General features: G+C 43.8%; 1 long non-coding RNA gene across 1 annotated transcript; it reads left to right on the forward strand.

Annotated features, from left to right (window-relative positions):
• Nucleotides 1-1,797: 1,797 nt before the first annotated feature.
• Nucleotides 1,798-3,173, forward strand: LOC139084952 (uncharacterized). Its single transcript, XR_011542893.1, has 2 exons — nt 1,798-2,181; nt 2,895-3,173. It is a non-coding gene; the product is annotated as an uncharacterized lncRNA (long non-coding RNA).
• Nucleotides 3,174-9,979: the final 6,806 nt, after the last annotated feature.

Raw genomic sequence — 9,979 nt, forward strand, 5'->3', positions numbered from 1 at the left:
TCCTTCTTCCTAGTCTGTCCAGTCTGGAAGCTCCACTGACAACTGTGCCCCATGGGGGACCCTGCTGGTGTTTGAAATCCTGGTGACAGAGCTCTCAGCATGACAGCAACAGGCAGCCACCACAGTCTGACAACCGACAGATGGGGGGTGTCGTTCCCTGACTGGAAACAAACACCAGCTGTGGTGGCGAGAACATCGAGTCCTAACCACTAAACTACCAGTTCTGGCTCTATTTGTAATGTCGATAGGTTTTATCATTGATTTTTTTGCATAAGTTTTGATTTTTTTTTAATTGCATCAAAATATAACTTATTTTTATGTCTGAATTCTTTGGAGCGCCCTTAGATCTTGTGCCTGAGGCAAGTGCTGCCATTGCCTCACCCTGGCCCCCACACGAGTCTCAAGATAATTCTTTGGCAATCAGGGGGCTTCTCAGCCCAACCCAGGGAGAGGCTGTCCACTCAGTGACTGGTGTGGAACAGGGACCTTTGTGGGGGCGTCATTGTTGGTCCTGACTTAGATGCTCTTTTATTTATATGTCTTTTTGGATATATCAGTGCACGATTGGGATAAAGATTATGTGAACCTCTGCTGATACTATCATATCACCCCAAATCCTTAATATATTCTTCACTCATACTGTATTTATTACATATTTGGTTAACTCACATTATTATAGAGAGGCCGAGCGTTCCGCGTTTCTATAGAGTATGTAAATGTGTGGATCTACAAATGAGAGAGTCGTTTTGCATTTATACGTCATCATCATTCCAAAGTCCAGATAACATAATGCAATAAAACCCCCAGATGAATAAACTCTTTCCAAAGATGGCAAATGTCTTCAACATACCTAAACTGTCTTGCCACGGAAAGATATTTGATGAAACTTGCCAGGTTCTGCTGTTCTCTGAGACTAGAGTGGCCGTCGGAGGTGGGACGCCCAAGTGCAGCATAAAGAGCCAAGCCTAGATATTTAAGGACCGTGGTCAGAAAGGGGATATTAAAATTATGTGAAAAGGATATAAAAATGGGAGGCAAGGATGGATTAAAAGGCTGGTGTGATTGTTTTAGAAAAATATATAATTAGTACAAAAATTTAATATAAAAAAATTTTCAACAAATATCAAATGAGGTCTTTCTTTCATCATTAGCGTATTATGAACTCTTTAATCAAAGGTGCAGGATATGTTAGCAACGCTTGAGCGTGGGTGGTGTTTCAGTTTGCCAGGCATTTGGAATAAAACTTCGTCAAACTCTCAAGGTGACTTGGGAACAGAGAGATTTTTCAAAGCTCTGGGATAGCTGGTTGTTCCTTGTTGGGCAGAGTTTTGCTACCGATTTGGATGGTCAGCCCACCTCGGGAGTCAGGCTGTGCCCCAAGACATCTGAGCGGCTGGGTAGAATAACCTCTGCTGTTTGCAGGGGGCAATCTTTCATCAGCTGATGCAGAGACCCCGTACTTCTCCCCGTTGTCACTTCTCTTAAATTTGGTGGGGGCTCGAGTGTGGATGAAGCATTTCTACACAGTCCACTTGTAGCAGGTGCCCACTTTGACAAGTGACCAGTTCCAGTGAAAGCTCCTCTTCAGATCTATTGCCTGGTCTCAGCTTCAATCCAAGTAGAGCAATTGTTGTGAATTAACTTTACACAGAGAGAGGTCTGGCCTTTGCCCTGGCTCCTGGCAGGTAACCCCTAAGCCCTTGGAATTTCCTGGGTGATGGGGCTCTTTGTGATTCATAGCCGCCCCGGGACCACACCTGGGTTTATGCTAATGAGGTGACCCACCTGGGGCTGGTCATGCTAGAAAGACAAACTACAGGATTGGGGGTGGGGCTTTGGTCCAGCTGCCCCCCTCTAGCGAGGGAAAGGGCTGGAGAGGGGATCACACAAGCAGAAAATAATTCAGTCAGTCATGGCTACCTACTGAAAACCCAATAAAAACTCTGGCCAGCTGCTGGGGCCAGCTTCCTGGGTTGGCAACACTGAGCACATGGCCACGCATGATGCTCGGAGGGTGACTGGTCCCTGAGGATGAGGAAACCTTCATGTGTGGGACCCGCCTAGTCCCGGATCCTGCCCCATGCGTGCCTCCCTTTGGCCGGTCCTGATTTGCATCCTGTTGCTACAATGATGCTGTAATTGCATGAATACCTCAGGAAAACGGACTTATTCCTCAGCTCTGTGAGTCATTCTGGAGGGGTATCACACCTGAGGGAATCTATGGAAACCTCCAAATGTGTGGCCAGCTGGTCTGAGTGAGACAACACTGGGCACCCCAAACTTGAGCCTGTTGTCTGACGTGAGGGTGGTCCTGGCGGTCTGGTGGACAGTGCCCTTGACCCCCACTGGGACACGCCCAGGTGCAACTTGAAGCAGCATCTGCAGGAACCTATATGAGCAATGTCCATTAGCAAATTCACCAGGCGTCCCCTCAGATGGAGGTTCTAGAAGGGACCCCTTTAGAAACAACCCCGCTCCTTTTGGAAACCATGTTTGAGCAGCCCAAAAGGCTGCTTTGTTTTCTTAAAGAAAATTACCAGGAATGCGTGGTACTGTGAAATGTAGACTGGGTTTCTAATTGTTTCCTATTCTTATTGCTCCATCACACAATGCTTATGGTCCTATCAGCATAATTCTGTAATTTCTCAAAATATGAAATCTAGAATGCGTTTTAGAACTACTTTAGAATGTACCTGATCCATGAATATATATCTATTAACTTCACAAGCCCTCAAAATACGAAATGCATAATTTTGTCTGTTTTCTGTGAATTTTTATGCGATTTTCATTTGAAGGCTCTTTTATCCCCAGTACATGTGATCACTTGATCTCTATGAAAATGCTATGCATTGCAACAGGAAAGACAATGTTCTGATTGAGCCTGTTTTCCGCAGGAAGGTCCAGGGGTTCTCCCGTGGGTCTGGTGTGGAATTTCAGCCCTGCACCGGTCTTTGATTTGTTGTTGCATCCAGACATTGATTCCATTGTGAAGACCGTCAATTTCATTTACTAAGAGTTTAGTTCCTGTGCTTCCTGAACAACTGATGCAACTGGAGCTTCAGGGCTTGCTTGACTTTCTCCGTTTGATCTTGGCAGTGGCTTTTCTGCTGGTCCACCTACATCTGCACAATCTAAACCTAAACCTAAGTAAAATTGCTCATCATTTTTGGGTACTTTCTGGTTTCTCAGATCAAGTCATTTTTAATTGATTTTGACTGAATGTGTAAGAACCAGGTTTAATCTGCCAAGTGCCGGGCTGTCGCTCTGGAAGTTTGTGACAAGGAGCCCTCTGAGCCACCCACCTCCCGCCCAGCCCTTCCGCTGTACAGCCCCTGCCTCCACCGGGGCAGGAAGCACGTCTTCAACCACAGGTCGAGGTCACCGCTATGCAGTGAATTTGGCTCATGATGTTAAATCACTGATAATGTACAAAAGTGTGCATAGGTTTAGTACAAAAAGGGAAACAAAAGTATCAATATAGTAGGATTATAATTACATAAACATGCCAAAAATCCACACTCAGAAACGACTAGAGGAATACACAGTAAGACGTGAATGGTTGGCATGTTTGAGTGGCAGAATAAGTCATTTTCTCTACTTTGCAGAGCCTTAAATTCTCCCTAATAAAAATACTTTGTCATAGAGAATTTTTTAAAAGAACAAAACAAAACAAGCGCCGTGCAGCTGTTGGCGGAGCAGTGTTACTCTCACATACAAAGAATCCTTGCTCCTCGAGAGCGTGCAGTCTTGGCTCACCAGAAGCCGGTCCCAGCCACCCCGGGCTCCCCATCCAGGACAGCTCTCCCTGCTCCACGGAAAGCGCCCGTCCCCTTGGGAGAAGAAGGCTGACTGCAACCTCCCTCCAGGAACCTCCGGTCACCACATCAACTCCCCAGGTCACTCCTCCCTTCCCTGCTCAGGAGGTAACTCTGGAAACACACATTTTGGTCTTGTTGCAAAGTGAGTGTGGCCAACATAGAGGAGAGGCTCCCCAGATGGACGCCCACTTTCAGATGCACTCCTGTACCCCTCCCACTGGCCCACATGACCCGACGTCTGCTGGTCTAGGAGTTGCCCACCCCAGGCCACGTGGGGGCAGTTCTGCGGCTCTGCAGGACAATGAGATTTGGGGGACATCTCAGCATCTGCAGCCATGGGTGGCCCCCAGGAGAAACACCCCCCAGAGGGGAGGTCAGGGAAAAGTCAAAAAGGCAATGCTGGCCATCTACTGCCTTCTGTAATATTATTTTGAATATTAAATAGAAGCTTAATTTGAAAACTGGAGTCAGAATTCTAAAGCACAAACCTCTATCCTTCCAAATCTAGGTAATGTTTATTAAACTGCAGCATTAAGTAAAATTCAAAACTGCCTTTGTATAAGAAAGCCCTTGCTCCAAGCAGAGTTGCAGGAAAAGCAAAGTCCATCCACAGAGAAACAGCATGTTAGTGTTAGAAGGGACCTTTAAGAGCAGTGAAGTTGTGCATTTTCCATGAGAACCCTGTGTCTGCCATGGAGCGCTGTGTCCAAGGCCAGGAAGACGGTCCAGCCTCTGAGACTGAAACCCAGGTCTCCTGACTCCCATGTTCCAGTGAGTGACATGACGGCTTCTGAAATCCCTCTCGTGCTACAGCTCCTCTCTCCTCTGTCTCAGACCACCCTCCCCTGTCCGCCGCTCCTCTGCCTGTTCTAGGCCTCCATCTGCTGAGCCTTTCCTCTTCCTAATTCCTAGTTGTGATTCCTCCCTCCTTACTGGACTGGTCTCCTCCGCCTCTTCCACTGTCCTCGGGTCCACTCAGGGCTGCTTCACCATAAACATGTTCCTGCGGCTCTTGCCATTTCCACCAGATTACTCTGTGCTTTGTTTGTTATGAACCACCAAATTCTCCAACGCTGTCTCTCCTGATGTCACTTCCTCATCAGCAACTCACTACTTAACCTTTAGAATTTGCTTTCCTTCTCATATTCTATAAAAACTGCCTTCTAAAACGCCATTTCTGAATGCCAATTCTAACTGAATTTTCTCAGTTCACACCTGCCTTGTCCTTCTGCAATAGGCATCATGTCTAAGCAATGGCCCTTGAACTTTGACCTTTTCTGTGTCCTAAGTAGTCCCACACTCTCCCGTTTCTTCCTGTGCAGGATAGCTCTCCTCTTGCTCCTCACTGGGCCCTGTTTCTTTGCCTGATCTCTAAAGCTTTGCGTGCACTGATTCCCTCCTCTCTACACCCACCCTTGGTGATCCCAGCATCTCTGTTTCTATGATGTTTCCATCCTTAATAAAACACCATTCACACTCAATGACCACTTACTGAATGCCAACAAGTGTGCTAAGCACCTCACATACATTTTCTTACTTAATTCTCTCAAAGACACTCTGAGATAGGAGCTGTTTTTCACTCCATTTTGCAGATCAGGAAACTGAGGCTTTTGTTAGAATAGAAGTTGCCCAGTCAACATGCAGCAGAATAAATATTCAAATGAGGTTTCTCTGACTCCAGGAGACGTAAGCTAAGGTTTCACCCCAGCCCACGGAGGGACGCTCAGTCTCCATGTCCACCCACAGAGGCTTTCTCTATGTTTGTCCGTCTCGGTCTCCCCCTTAGAATCTTAATTTATTCATTCATACATCTCCATTCCCCCAGAGAAGTTCCTTTCTCCTTTTATCTCTATCCTCAGGAATATTGTCTTTTTCTGCTTCTCAAAATTGTACATATCCTTTAAATTAGTTAAGCATTGTCTTCATAAAAACTCCCTGATGCTGAAATTGGAAAATAATGGTCTCACCAGTGAATTCCTGCACTGTTCTGTACCGCTTTCCAGCATGGCTCTCGGTTTACCGAATGTGCATTGTTGGTTTACAGTCCTCACCTTCCCCCCCAAGCTATAAACTGTTTTGAAGGCATGACTTGTCTGCTGTGTTTTTAATTCCTTGTGGCATCTAGCATGCAGAGGGCACTCACGATTTTTTAAGTGAATGACTCAAGACAATGACAGTCAGAATTCTTCATTCTTCTCCAAGACCCTTTCTACTCTTGGAGAATCATATATAATTTAGTTTTATTACATTTTAAAGAGCATAAAATAAGCTTACACATAGATATAAACTAAACTAACCACACACACAGGATAATTATGAAGTCAATAAAGCATTCCGCAATCTCGGAAACACATGTCAATAACCCTGCAGAGGAGAAGCCGGCTCGTCACGCGAGCACAATCCGAGAGGCAGCTGATACGCCAGGCAAATGTGAGCAGGTTGTAATGTGATTTAGCTGTCTTAACCATGTTGAGTGATTACCTCCACAGATCAAGGAGTAGAATGGCGAAGAAAACAAAATGACTACTCTTGGGTTCGATTTCCATACATCTTCTGTGACGGTCGTGTGCTTCTGCATGCGTTTTCTACAGCTCGCGATGAGCCAGTATGGCAGCAAGTCTAGCCTGTAGCTCTACTGTTAACACATACAATGGATTTATGTTTCCTCAGCATGCGCCCTTACTCGGAAACTATAAACTTCGATATCACAAACAATAGTGATGCTAAGAATAATCACAAAATTTGTATCAGAAATATCTTACCATGATGGAGAAGTGGAAAATGTATAAGCCTAGGAGTTTAAATACCAAGTCCCTAACCCAATAAAAGTTGTTCCATTCACCTTTCCACCTCCACATTAGGACAGTGCCTGGAATATGACAGGTCACACGAGTCTGAGCCATTAACATTAGTGAATTAAGGAAGAGGAGCTTTCTCTGGAGATGGCTTCAGTCAGATGGGTGAGCCTGCTGATGTGCGAGTCTGTGCAGCGAGCACGTCCACGGTGAGATGTGGGCGCCAGGACAACATCGCAGGAATCATAACAACATCAAATTTTAATTTCAGGGTTGGAAAAACATATTTTATAAGAAGCTGTGAGTAAACAGTTGGAGAATATGGTACAAATAAAGAAAATTAAAAGTTAAATGTTAAAATGATGTTGAGGACCAATTTGCTACTGAATGAATTCAGTGAACCAAAAAGCAATATGGTTACTTTATTATTTTAATAAATTAAAGCACCAATTTGGACAGGGCATATGCACATTCAAAAGTGAATAAGAGGTGGTTCTTTTCCTAGAATTTCTCTCAACACATTGGTAGAGAAAATAAAATTCTACCTAGCACTGTATCTGTACCATCACTGTAGTTCCCACTGCCAATTCTAGTAGGAAGTGTGCTGTATTGTATTTTGACAATTTTTGTTTCAATTTCTAACATGTAACTGAGTAGTATGTAATGAGTCTATATGGAGTGTTTTTAAAACATACTCTTGTCTAATCATCTAGTTTTTGTAAAAATCCAATAGCCATTAGAGCAGGCAAACTTGTGGTGAGACCAATATTCAAAATCTTTACTATGATCTTGAAGTCAAGCAATTGTGTACACAGACAAGGATGTAGCTGTTAGTTTGTCTTCATAATGGAATATCTAGCAAAATATAACTTTCGGTGGAGAATATTACACATACCTTAAGAAAAAATTTATCCAAATGGATACTTCATCTGTACTGCAAAATGCGAAAGGATTTTTCCTGTGAAAGGATTCATGTGAACACTGATTTTTTAAAGCTCAGATATGAGAAATTTAGGATAAAAGGAAAACCAGAAGAAAAGAACGGAAAAAAAGAAGAGAGGGGGAGAGGAAGGAAGGAAGGGAAGAAGAGGAAGAAAAAGGGAAGAATACTCACAGGATGAAACTTGTCCTGAGAGCTACCTGGCACCTTTGAATGCTTGATTTAGATTACCCAAGAGTTTTTAAAGACAGATCAGACAAACTGATTTCTTTTTTCTAAATAATACGAAGAAAAAGCAATTAAACTGATCAATGTTTCTTGTAGCATCTCTGAGACTGTCTAAACAACGCTGGAACAAAGGCCAGCTCTGAAGAGTTTGCCAATTCACAAGGCTGTCGTCTCGGAGTTTCCTTTTCCATAGTGTTCTCTCATCACGTCAGTGTTCCAATCCTTGCCCCTTAATTTAGGAGCCGTCATAAATATCAAAGTATGTTAAATGCAGAATAAGCAGCACGCTGTTTTAGGAAAGGATTTCTGTGTTTGAGAGTCTTAACTCAAGATTCAGATTCTGTTATCAAAATGGACTCTGGGCCACCATCTCCACCAAACAGTGTCCCAGAGAAGTGGGACTTCTACAGGTGACAAGTGGCCTGTTGGACGGACCTCCGCCTTAATGTGGTCCTTCCAGTGGAGGACATGCCCGCACTTGGCTCCTTCAGGATGACATTCTGTCCCCCTAAGACAGACTGTGTGTGTCATCCAGCTGGTGGAAGGAGTAGACGGGACGGTGCAGGGAGGACACTGAGCTCGACTGTCTGTCTCTGTCTTCTGGGACCCGTGTGACCTTCAGGATTGCACTGGGTTTTACATTCTCCTCACAGAAGATAGAACGGTGACAGAGTAGATTGCGACATGTTTGGGAAACGTGCTCTAAAGAAGCAGCCCACAATCAGGATGTCCTCAAAACACCGCAAATATGATTCTCACTCTCCCAGAAAAATGTCAGCTGAGTGAAGAGTCATTGTTACATTGGAGTGGTTATCACATAGTATTTGTTCATAGAAAGTAAAGCCATCCTTTCTCTTGACCTCCACCTTCATTCCCCGCACCCAATTCTGTCCGGTTTTGATTCCTTTTGGAAGATGTGGAGGATTGTAAATTCACAGGCACACCTAAAAACGTGCAGTTGTATTTATGCAGTTGGATGCTTTGCCATTCTAAGCAAAGAGATGCGGTAGCGGGAAGACCTTAAAACCATAAAAGAGACAATATCAGGAAAAGCTCATGACTTTTCCCGAACGGTGGCCCCTGCATGGTGGTGTTATCTGTACATGAAAAATCAAAGTTCATTTCAGGCCTTGTGACTCGCAAATGCCTTTACTCACCAGACCTCTCAAACTGACAAATTTGTAAGAACAGCTTGATGAAAACCATGCTAGCTCCTATTGCTGTACTGGAATTTTTTCCATCTTTTCATCAATAAAAATCTCAGTGCCACTGAGGCACATCTTTGGGAATACCTTCCATAGTTGCTTCAATATGATTTTCTAGAAGTGGAATTCTGGGTCAAATGTCATAAACCTGAGTTGCCCGTTAGGGTGATCATTAGCCACATGGGGTCATCTAAATCTAAATTAATTAAAATTAAATGATAGTGAACTTCAGTTCCCAGTAACACCAGGTGCATTTCGGTGCTGAAGGTTCTGTCACTGCTCTAGACTCCGTAGGTTTTCACACATATTGTCCTCCAGGGTGGCATCTCATCAGGTGAGTTTGCCCTGCTGGAACACTGGGCAATGTCTGGAGGCATTTTTGATTGTCAAAACTAGGGCAGGGGCTGCTGCTGGCATGTAGGTGGGGCCAGGGGTGCTGCCTAGTGCACAGGACAGCCCCCAACTGCAAAAGATTATCCAACCCACAACGTTGACAGTGCCGAGGTTGGAAAACCCTGTCCTCAGAAGTGTGGTCTTCATAGCCTCCACCAATGTGTAAAACCGTGATAGTGTTTTACCACTAAGATCACTTGGGCTTTTCAAAACGTTATTCCTCTATTACCAGCATCCTTCTATTTCTACACATTATTCTATTCGCAGTTTACCATGAATCAATAATAATGGATGTTCGATTTTATTAGCTTCTATTGAGATGGTCACAGGGGTTTTCAATCCAAACTTTTGAAATGAAAATCACATTAATCAATCTCTTCATTTTGGAAAAACCCTGACATAAAATGTGAAATAAAAATGGATCCTGAAATAAAATGGATCATAGTATATATTTGACCTAATGTACTACAGGATTTTTATTTTCTGTTTAATTTTTGCAGTCCATGACTGAAGTTGGTCTAGGCATTCCTTTTGTGTGTGTGTTTTGTCAGATTTTGCAATCTGGGTTATGTCGGCTTTATAAAATGAATTAGGACAAAG

The sequence above is a fragment of the Equus przewalskii genome, chromosome 7 (assembly GCF_037783145.1).
Source record: "Equus przewalskii isolate Varuska chromosome 7, EquPr2, whole genome shotgun sequence".
NCBI classification, from domain to species: domain Eukaryota; kingdom Metazoa; phylum Chordata; class Mammalia; order Perissodactyla; family Equidae; genus Equus; species Equus przewalskii.